The sequence below is a fragment of the Eucalyptus grandis genome, chromosome 6 (genome assembly GCF_016545825.1).
Source record: "Eucalyptus grandis isolate ANBG69807.140 chromosome 6, ASM1654582v1, whole genome shotgun sequence".
In the NCBI taxonomy this organism is placed as follows: domain Eukaryota; kingdom Viridiplantae; phylum Streptophyta; class Magnoliopsida; order Myrtales; family Myrtaceae; genus Eucalyptus; species Eucalyptus grandis.
Genome location: NC_052617.1, coordinates 9,610,530 through 9,620,824, shown reverse-complemented (window position 1 = coordinate 9,620,824; position 10,295 = coordinate 9,610,530). Strand labels below are relative to the sequence as shown.

General features: G+C 38.0%; 1 pseudogene; it reads right to left on the bottom strand.

Annotated features, from left to right (window-relative positions):
- Window positions 1-310: 310 nt before the first annotated feature.
- Window positions 311-4,428, bottom strand: LOC108960312 (annotated as a pseudogene).
- Between the last annotated feature and the right edge of the window lie 5,867 nt (window positions 4,429-10,295).

Sequence of the window (10,295 nt, the reverse complement as noted above, 5' to 3'; positions counted from 1 at the left end):
AGAACAGCGAAAGGAGCAAGCCGAGGGAGATGTCGGATTGAGAGGAGACGAAGGCGGATGGCTCAGTGAGGGGACGCCGGGACTGGCTGTGACTGGTGACAATGACGGTGGCGATGGACTGAGGAGGGTGGTCGACACTGAGGTTGAAGTGAGGGGAAATGGAGAAGAAGAGAGCGTGTCTTCAGAGGAGAAAAAAAAAAGTCTTTTCCCGGTCCCCCCAGGCGAACATCCCCTCTTCTCAATAAAAAAAAGGATCTTGCAATTATTTTCTTTTTCAATTTTTTCGATAATGCGCGCCCCTTTTCTTCTCTTACGCTGCGGAGGTCTCCCTGTATGGACTTTTTTCCTCGGACACAAATGCAGCGATATAAGAGTTAAAATCTTTTGGGTCCACTCCGCGTTCCAAGAGGTACGTAGCCACAGGGCTGTCCTCGTGGATGCTTCCAGCTAGAGAGATATGATCAATAGTAATGCTGTCTCCAAAGTTCAATAGGCAATAGGCATCCTTCACTCCATGAGGACCGGGAGGACCCATGGTCATGTTCTTAAATTAAGGAGGTTCATGAATGTAAATCGAGCTTGGATCCCATGAATAAAGGGTAGAGGAAGGTACAGCGAGCTGATTCCACATAGGATTTCCCCTTGTAATAGCGTCATAAGTGCTCTTAAACATGTCCGGCAACACACTAGCTTGGACAACCTACATCAGAGTAAAATGCATGTGCATTGGTCCAACTGTAAGAGATGGAGAGCACCAAAGAATCAACCCCGTGAACTCAATAGGATCTACCTCTGCAATTTCGTCATTACTTCGCCAAATATCCTTCAAATATATTTTTTTCCCATCCTGTGATGTTCCAATAGGTTCCTTACCAAAATCAATGTCAACCTAATTGAAAAAAGGAGTCAGCGAGTCCCCAGAAGCTATTTGAGTCATGATAACTGCTGATAACAAAGTACGCAATTCTGAATTTATCAGCTTCAAAGTAAATAATAATGTGACTAAATTTAAGTAAAAACCACATATTAGGGCTTTCATGTGGTCATATTGGTATGCAAATGTTTTAATGAAGGCTCAAATGGAAGTATCCAACAAGATATAATGACATCGGGTAAAATTCCACCAGAGACATCTGCATGCGTACTGTGCCTGCAAGTGCATATGCAACTACCAATGGAGGTGAAGTCAGATAGTTAGCTCTCATCAATGGGTGAACACGGCCTTCAAAATTTCGATTTCCAGAAAGCACAGCTCCAGCAATTATATCCGCAAAATAAACCAAAAGCTAACTTTGGCTGAACCCGAAATATCATGAAAATGATCCACTACAGATAAATAAGCAAACAGAATCATCAGCAGGTGGACCAAAATTATAAAGATTGACAAATAGATGGGGCAATGGAAAGAACATCAGAATAACCACACGCAATTTCAGTTTAGTCGCTAGGAACTCAGGAAAGAGAATGAAAGAATTGGTTGAGAAGCATAAGCGAGCAGAACTGTATGATTTATCTTGATGCAAAGCAAGGAAGTCATCAAAGCTCGACACATATATTAAAAACAAGATGAACCTTAGGGACATTTTCAAGTCTTGTTTGGTGCTTGTCGCCTATATATTACCTAGCAAGATGGGTACAGATTGCATTTCCATTAGCACCTCTTTCCATAAAAAGCAGGAATTATCAGATGAAACTCTTGCCCATCAAGCAACATTACTTGTTTATCTTATCTATTTCAGCCAAGAGAGAATTTCAACAGGCTATGAAGCTGAAGCTAGAGGTGCTAAAAGGGCTTGTGGCATGATGGCACAACTTCGTGGATACAATTCTTGCCTGCTGGAACTAAATCTTCAGGGTACTTGGAATGACTCAAGAAGCCTCGCTAGAGTTTTCTTTATCCTCCTCATTAGGCTAACTCTGACTCTCTGGATGATTTTGTTTTTAGTCACATGCTAATGCCTGTAGATTTAGATAACTTACATACTTCAGACAAAGATAGGCCAGTTTCAAGGCAAGAGGTTACTGTAACTTTTTAATGCGCATTTTTTTCACACATTGACCGCCTAAGTAGTATATAAAAAGAAACAAGCGGGATGTACCATTGTCTGCAATTGCAGGGGAACTGATTCATTGAGTTCTCCTGAATTTCCAATGCATGTAGTGCAACCATAACCAACTAAATGAAAGCCCTGCTGGTTCAGCTACTTTTGCAAGCCGCTGCAGAAGCATATGTTGGAACAATAAGTAATACGCTCAAATAGCTATTGATTTATAAGAAGATACAACTAGCACACTTCTTGAGCAGGTACTTTGTGACAACTCCAGATCCAGGTGCAAGACTTGTTTTAATCCATGGTTTAACCTAAGACATGCTCATTCTTGTTGTTAGTCTCTTCTGTAACTATGTTTTTGTGCCAAATCTCAATTTGAAATGCTTAGAGTTAGGCCACCAGAAATGTGCAAAGGGGTCAAAACATTTGAGAATTGAAAACCAACCTACAAACCAAGTTCACAAGCATTCTTTGCAACAAGCCCGGCAACAAGCATGACACTAGGGTTTGACGCGCTTGTGCAACTGGTAATTGCTACAATAACGACACCACCATGCTTAAGCTCTGCAGGTATTCCATGGAATGAGAATGGTACCATTCTATCTTGTGCCTCCTCGGGGACAGCAAATCCCTGAAATAATTTAAAGTGGGAAACAAATATGCAAAAGTCACATGAATCAACATTATGATGCCCCAATTGGTTTATGATGGTTAAAATCAAATTTCAGATAACAATGTTAGCTAATATATATATATAATAAGACCAAAATCAGCCATATAGAATTTGCAATTGAAGGCAATCAACTGGCTTCCAGAAGACAAAAAATCTAAAAAGCTGAACTAAACTTAAAGCAACACACAAGAAAAATACCTCCATATAAGGAGAATTGATTCAAATTAAGTTTTATCCGTGGGCTGCTGAAACATCATCACCTGGTGAGGACTATCCCAGAACCAGGTGGCACGACAAACATGTTATGGAAAGCAGTGGATCCCCACTTGAGGAAAGAAAATCTCTCTTTACTCCAATTCCATATTAGCCTACAAAGCATTCTCATTTCTGGCTACATCAACCTGAAGAGAATGATCGACAACCAGGTCCACCGGAACCTGCAGGCATGAGATATCGTAAGTTATCACTCCAGTTATCAAATCCTCAAAGAAACCCACCCCCCAAAAAAAAAAAAAAAAAAAAAACTACCCAAGTGTGACTACACATGTTGGGATGCCATTAGTTTTCTAGAGATCTTGATTCCATGTGAATTGCCATGTAGTCGTTCACCCTTAGGAGAAACAGTGCAACTGCAAACTCCTATAAGCTTTTGTTCAATGTGAAAACAAATCTTTGACTTCAGAGTAGCAACAAAAAAAAACTAGGGCCATGACTCAGCAAAAGTGAGCATTCTTGTGCAAATAGGTTTTTTTTTTTTTTTGGTAAAGGGTAAATATATATTAACTCTTGTTTTGAACTCTTTTTTCTCAGGTTTTGGTGGACGTGACAAAATGGTACATCTAGGGATCACCCAGTAGAGGAAATAGTAGTTGGAATTTGGCAATAACAAAAAATTCACAAATCAACTTGTTCAAAAGTCACCAACCAACGGATTGATCTTTTCAGGATCACCGCCAAGATCCTTCATGGCATTCCGCATGCAAGCAAGGTCAACCACCGCCGGTACTCCTGTAAAATCATGTTCAACAACTCAGAAGGCTTAAAATGTGTAAGGTGCAACCCAAAAAGCAAGCAATTGTCATCATATAATTAATTTTTAACCTGCAACAGGACACGGGCAGGCTTGAAGGGAATTTCAACTTGCTTAGTTGATGTGTTCTCCCAGTCAATGATCTTTTCAACATCATCCTTGGTGACTAGGAAGTTGTCCCAATTACGGGTAGCAGATTCCAAGAGTATTCTTATAGCATTGTTTAGAAATGATGGTAACGACTTTATTAGACCTCAGGCAAGAATCAGATGAATACAGAAATCAATAGGGCAATATAATCTTATTTTGTATTCAAGCAAATGTGTTTTGAGGAATCCATAATTTTCCTTTTTGCCAGAGAATTAAATTTGATTAGTAATGTAGTCTTTGGCGAACAAATAAGCTGACAAAAACTGGCAAAAGAAAATTTTCCTTCAAAAACGATTTCTGCACTTCTACTTTTAGTTTGCGGCATGTTTGCAAGAACTTTGTTTTTGTTGTTTTAAAATCATCTTTGATGAGAACAGAGTAAATGCACATCCATCAATGAAACTGATGCACATACCTACTCGGGGATCGTTCAAAGCTGGCAAGCTATAAAACTTTCCAAACTCGCCACCTCCAGGCTTGGGAAGGCTTGTCTATATTCTCTTGAAAGCATGTTCGGGAGCTAGAGTTCAAGGGGGGAAATTGCTCGGAATTTAGCACTTGCAGAATGATATCTCATCAACCAGATTATCCGTGATCTCCACCTCTGATTCCATTCTATCATGATTGCGGCACAAGATGAGCCCACGAGCAGAAATACTGTGATCATTGATAATCTATTCACCTGTCAAAACTAAGTTATGCATGTACCACACTTCCATGCAATAGATACTTGAATTTAATCGTATCTATAGCTAAGACCAATCATACAGAAAACAATAGGAAGGACCTTCGACAAAAAAAAAAAAAAAAAGAACAATAGGAAGGACCACACAGTTTTGACTGCATGATTTGCGCCGGGGGCGGGGGTGTGGTTGGGGGCGGGGTCTCGCATACGGGCACGGGCGCGATCCGCGCGAGGGTCATTGGATTGTTAGTCAAATCTCTCGTGAACAAATTGGGTGCTACGTAAATATAATTTTTGAATTTTAATATAACGTGTAAGGTAATTATTAAAATTTTAATTTATTTTATGTGATTTTAAAATTTTATTTAATATGTAATGTTGTCATCGAACTTGTAATTTGTTTAATATAGTCCATAAATATTTTATATATGTTTAATCTATTTATTAGATTATGTGAAAATATTCGATATTATTCTTGAACTTCGACTGATGGAGGACCATCAAGATGCATGAAATCAAAGGCCACCAATCTTGATGCCATTCCATTCTTGATTTGATGAACTTTGCTGAGAGTGTTGCTTGAATGGATTGCATGATTTGAATGTGGACCGACATAGTGAGTGGCGATCGATGGCGGCATCCATGGAGGAGGTGGTCAATTGGAGCCAAATGGTGGTAGTCGACCGATATCCACGCCGGTCTTAATAATCTTGTAATGGCTTTAGTCCAGTTAATTAGGAAACTTAGGTTCTAATTAGCTTATGCTATAGTTAATGAAAACAATTTATATTTAGCTTCACATTTAAATAAACGGTTAGGGTAGTTTAGTCTAGCATCACCTTTTATGAAAATGATTAGAATTTGAATCATTTGTTAGGTTCATGTCTCAAGGCTTCACAATAAGGTCATGTAATATTCTTTCCCTAACATTGCATCGAGTTTTCTTTTTTTGCATTTAGATAGCCGCTTTCAATAACTTGAGTGTTTACATTTCCACATTGTCTTTCAATATATTGATTGTTAATTTCTTTTTCTAAACTTTTTTAGGATTAATCTAGATATTAACGAAAAGAAACCCTAAAAAACATTTGCATGTCAAACTTGGAAATGGTTTTAATACCTTTAGGATTAATCGGTAATCAAGATTGCATGACTACTTAGGTAAATGACCAACTAGTTAGTGGTATTGAAAGGGCATTAATAGACATTAATATAAGCAAGTTCCCGAACTTAAAATAGTTGGCTATGCAGGAAGTGAAGGATCCACTTAACCTCACTTGATTTCTAACCTACTCTAATAGATTAATGTAGACTCCTATCTCACTTAGAAATGCTTAGAATGTTAAAAAATTTAAAAAGGAAAATCCAACGTACTACTAGGTATAGGCTTGAAAGAGGTCACGAGTTAATTGATTGATCGATTGGCTTGTTTTTTAAGCAATACTCATAAATCTATTATCGTGTTTTCCCCAATTGTTGTAGAAAAATGGTTTGCAACAATGACAAGGTATTATCGTTACATAAATACTTTCCTTAACACCACGGTGGCGTGCCTGGGACCAGTGAAGCAAAATCTGCGTCATTTGATTTGGGTCACAACCTATAAAAACTCCTCAATAAAATGAGATTAGAGAAGAATTTTTTGAAATAAGTGCAGTATCATAAAAGTATAATTCAGTTTAAAAACTTAAAAAAGTAAACTTATCAAATTAATATGATTAGATCCTTCCGTTAAATTCATCCAATTTAACTAACCAAAAAAAAAAAAAAAAAAAAAAAAAAAAAAAAAAAAACTGCTAATGTGGCTTTTTATATTTTATTCTTTCTCCTATGCGGCAAATTATGTGGCATTAAACTTAACTAAAGCATTAAGATCATGTCGTTTTGATCTGAATCTTAATTTTTGCAACAAATCTTAATTAAATTAGGTTAAAATATCCAATAGTTTTTCCCCAAAAAAAGACAAACTAAAAAAGGCTATTTATTTTTTTATTTTTTTAAATTCGTGACTCAATTGCAATTTAACAAGAAATTTTAGGACTTCTATTATACAACTATGTCCACCGTAAGATAAATATCCTGAACTTTATTTACATAAATAATCCAAACCATTGAACTTATATACCATTGTGACAAATATATTCCGGATAGAATTGAAATAGAGAGTAAAGTTTGGATTTTTTTTTTGTGACAAAAAAAGTTGAGAATATTTATGTTAGGGTTCTGGGTGGTACAAAAAAGTGCTTGGGGGTATTTGTGCGATATTTGCTTCTTCTTCTTCTTTTTAAAAAAGAGAATATACACAATCAACAAAGAGGAAAAAGAGCTCTCGATATCCTTAGGCTATGTCTAGTAATATGGATTTACGTCAAGATAGGATAACAAATTATCCTTTCCGATGTTTGGTTACATCATCTAGACCGGATAAACGTAGATAAATCTAGATAAAATACCAGATAAAAAATCCAGGGTAGAGAGTGGGATAAGCCAGATTAGATAAGAAAAATTGAAAATAACTTAACAAGCACGGCTCCGTCAACATCACATGCAACCCTCCACCGGCATTGTCTCTATCACTCACTCTTCTTCCCTTTTCTTGGACGCCCCCTCGAGTTCATCACCCCTTACAACCTCTCCATCTTCACTGTCAATTCTCTCCTAGGCTTTGACCCCATGACATTCAACGCTCTATTCTCGCTTATCACCAGGTCTATTTAGCCATTACCGTTTGTACCATATTTTTCAAACGAATGTAATTCAGTTTCCCGAGAGATTTAAAGAGGGAATAGCGAATCAAGCACAGGAGACAGAGAGAAGCGGTGATTAGAATATGAGAGCCGTAGTGCTTGCAATAGTAAAGAAAGAGATCAGGGTCGGTACAATCAAGAGCGGCGTCTTCGCTCAAGTGCATGTGTGTCATTCTCTTCGGCATCTATCTTTCACACCCACGCACACAAACACAGAACCTCCTCGATTCAGTTCTCAGATTTTCAAAAAGCTACAACTCGGACTCCAAGGAAAAAACCAATCGCAACCGATTTGGGTCAAGTCCAATTTGCTTGATTTGTCCGTCCTCATCATTGGAGGAAACGGTTTTCATGCTTTTCCCTAACAACATTTGCTGAAATGTTTGCAGTGGAAAAATGAAAAACCTTCTAAATTTTATAAATCTTTTGTACAATATTTTCAAAGATTTTCAATCCTATCATAAATTATACCAAGCATATATGATGGGATTTTCTTCTATCCAGAGGATATTTGGAGAATTTCAAATCCCACCTTATCATATTCTATCCCAATTTAAATTCGAACAACCAAACGTGGCTTAGGGCTTATATATTGCTGCTCAATTTTTCCTCCCTTGCCTCTCACCGCTCACCGCTCGGCCTCAAGCTCTCACGTCCCTCTCTCGCGCTCGACGCTCAGTCCCTGCGATTGTCTACCTCGCTCGTTGCTGTTGTAGGAAGTCCCCGTTCGTTGCACACGAACACCAGGTAAATTTCTTATTTTGGTTTATCTTTCCTTATGTTTCGGTGAGGCCGATTGTGGTGTTGTGGATCTGGAATACGAGTATGAGTTTGAGGCTGTGCGGGTTGATCGCAGGCAAAAAGAGGGAAGGTGTATTTCATCTATCGAGTGGACGCTGAATTGGTTCCTTGCTTTGCTCATTGGAATTGGTAAGCTCTGATCTGCGCACTTTGCAAGTCTATTGGTAGTTTGGAGATTAGGGCTGCTTTTTTTTTTTTTTTTATGTTGTGTTTGAATTTAACTTAGGTTGTGTTAGAATTTCAAGCTTAGTTCAGGTGGCAGGCGCAAACTGGACCAGTTTTAATTAGTCTGCAGACTGGGTAGTGCACGATGCATTACAAGAGATAAATAAATGAAAAATGAAAATACAGCCCAGATTTTCTCTGTTTTTGTAATGTATGCTTGAGGTGTTTAATGGCATTCGCCAAGGAATGGCAGAAACTCAATAGTGCTAGTATCGACATCTGCAAATTTATGTTCGTGGAGTTCTCCATTATATTTCGTTTTTCTCATGTTTATGTTCTGTGCTCCACTTTTACGCCCGGCAGCAAACGGCGGTAGTCCAGTGGTCGATGGAGATGGTCGCCGGTGCAGCAATATAAATCTATTTATTTTCGGGCGAAGTTACTCATATTCTGGTGTTCACGCCAAGATCTGTGTGCACTTAATTTGCATAATGAAGAAACATCAAGCCGCTAGGGGTTTGCCCTAGGGCCACCATTCTCCTATGGGAATAGGAAGGTGGGGATCCCCACCTCTAGGATTGGGGGTTTATGGGTATATTCTCAGTTTCTGTAGATAGAAACTCTTTAATTATACCCCAAAAAAAGGATGGAGAGAGTATAATAAGAAATAATAATAAAATGTTGGAAATTGAAGGCGTTAGGAAGATAGGAGATGAATTGGTTGAGTTTCGTTTAGTTGGTGTTCATATAGTTTAGGAAATTATGCTAGTGCAAGTTACATGGAACTTTTATAACGTGATTAATGAAACATTTTATGTACGGTTAGATCTATATTGGAACAGTTTGGTCTTTTGTGTTGCGGAATCTTTGTACATTTGAACATGATTATATGTATATTCATGAAAGTAAAAAGTATTATTTGATTCATTTTCTATATATCTCCTGTTTAAACGCCTCAAATTCATGTTCAATGCTTGTACTTTTACTATATATTCTGAGGTGATTAATTAGTTGAGTCGAGATTGATCATGTGAACGAGGTAACTAAGTCAGAGCTCGAACAACAGTGAGGTCAATGTAGGGATTGAGCGCAATAGCTGAAGCATGAAAGTTTACGTCCAACTTAATCAAATTTTAATTTCATCTTATTTATGTCCAATTGAACCTGCCACGTATAAAATATGGGAAAGTTGTTGTCAATTAGGAAGCTATATATTTCTTTTTTCTTTGGGGAAGCGGAAAATTTCATGGGTAAAAGACATCAAATTAGGAAACTTTATATTCACAATTGTGGCTACGGATTTGGTGTATGCATCTCAGTATCTTTATTCACTGCCGCCAAAAGCAACATTTACACTTTAGCCAGATACTGCCTAGTCAGCAGGTGCGCTGGTAACTATCCTAATTTCTTCTTGATGTTATTTCCTGCTTGGAAAGGTCTAATATTTTTCAGATTCAAATTGCTTTCCTGTTCAGTTGGAGCAACCGTTCGTGTTATATATACAGGATGCACTGTCTTATTGCTAAGTTCGAACAATTACTTTTGCTTTCTTCTGTGTTGTTTTCTCACCCTTGAATAGTTAAGAAGAATCGATCAATGGAAGGAGACCAGAATCTCATCTCCATTCTGAGCATTGATGGAGGAGGGATTAGAGGAATAATTCTGGCTGTTATTCTCAATTTCTTGGAGTCCGAACTTCAGGTAAGTCAAGAGTGACTTTCTACTTGAATAAAATCTCTTTCTTCACAGACTTTATGTTCAGATTCATGGTCGTTAAGATTTGAGTACATTTGATCACTACTCTTGTAGAAACTCGATGGCCCAGAGGCAAGAATCGCTCACTACTTCCACACTATCAGTGGAACAAGCAACGGCGGTTTGATAACGGCAATGCTCACTTGCCCAGACGAAGCAGGCTGCCCCTTATTCACCACGAAAGAAATCATTGAATTTTATCTGAATGAATTTCCTAGAATTTTCCATCCACCCAGGT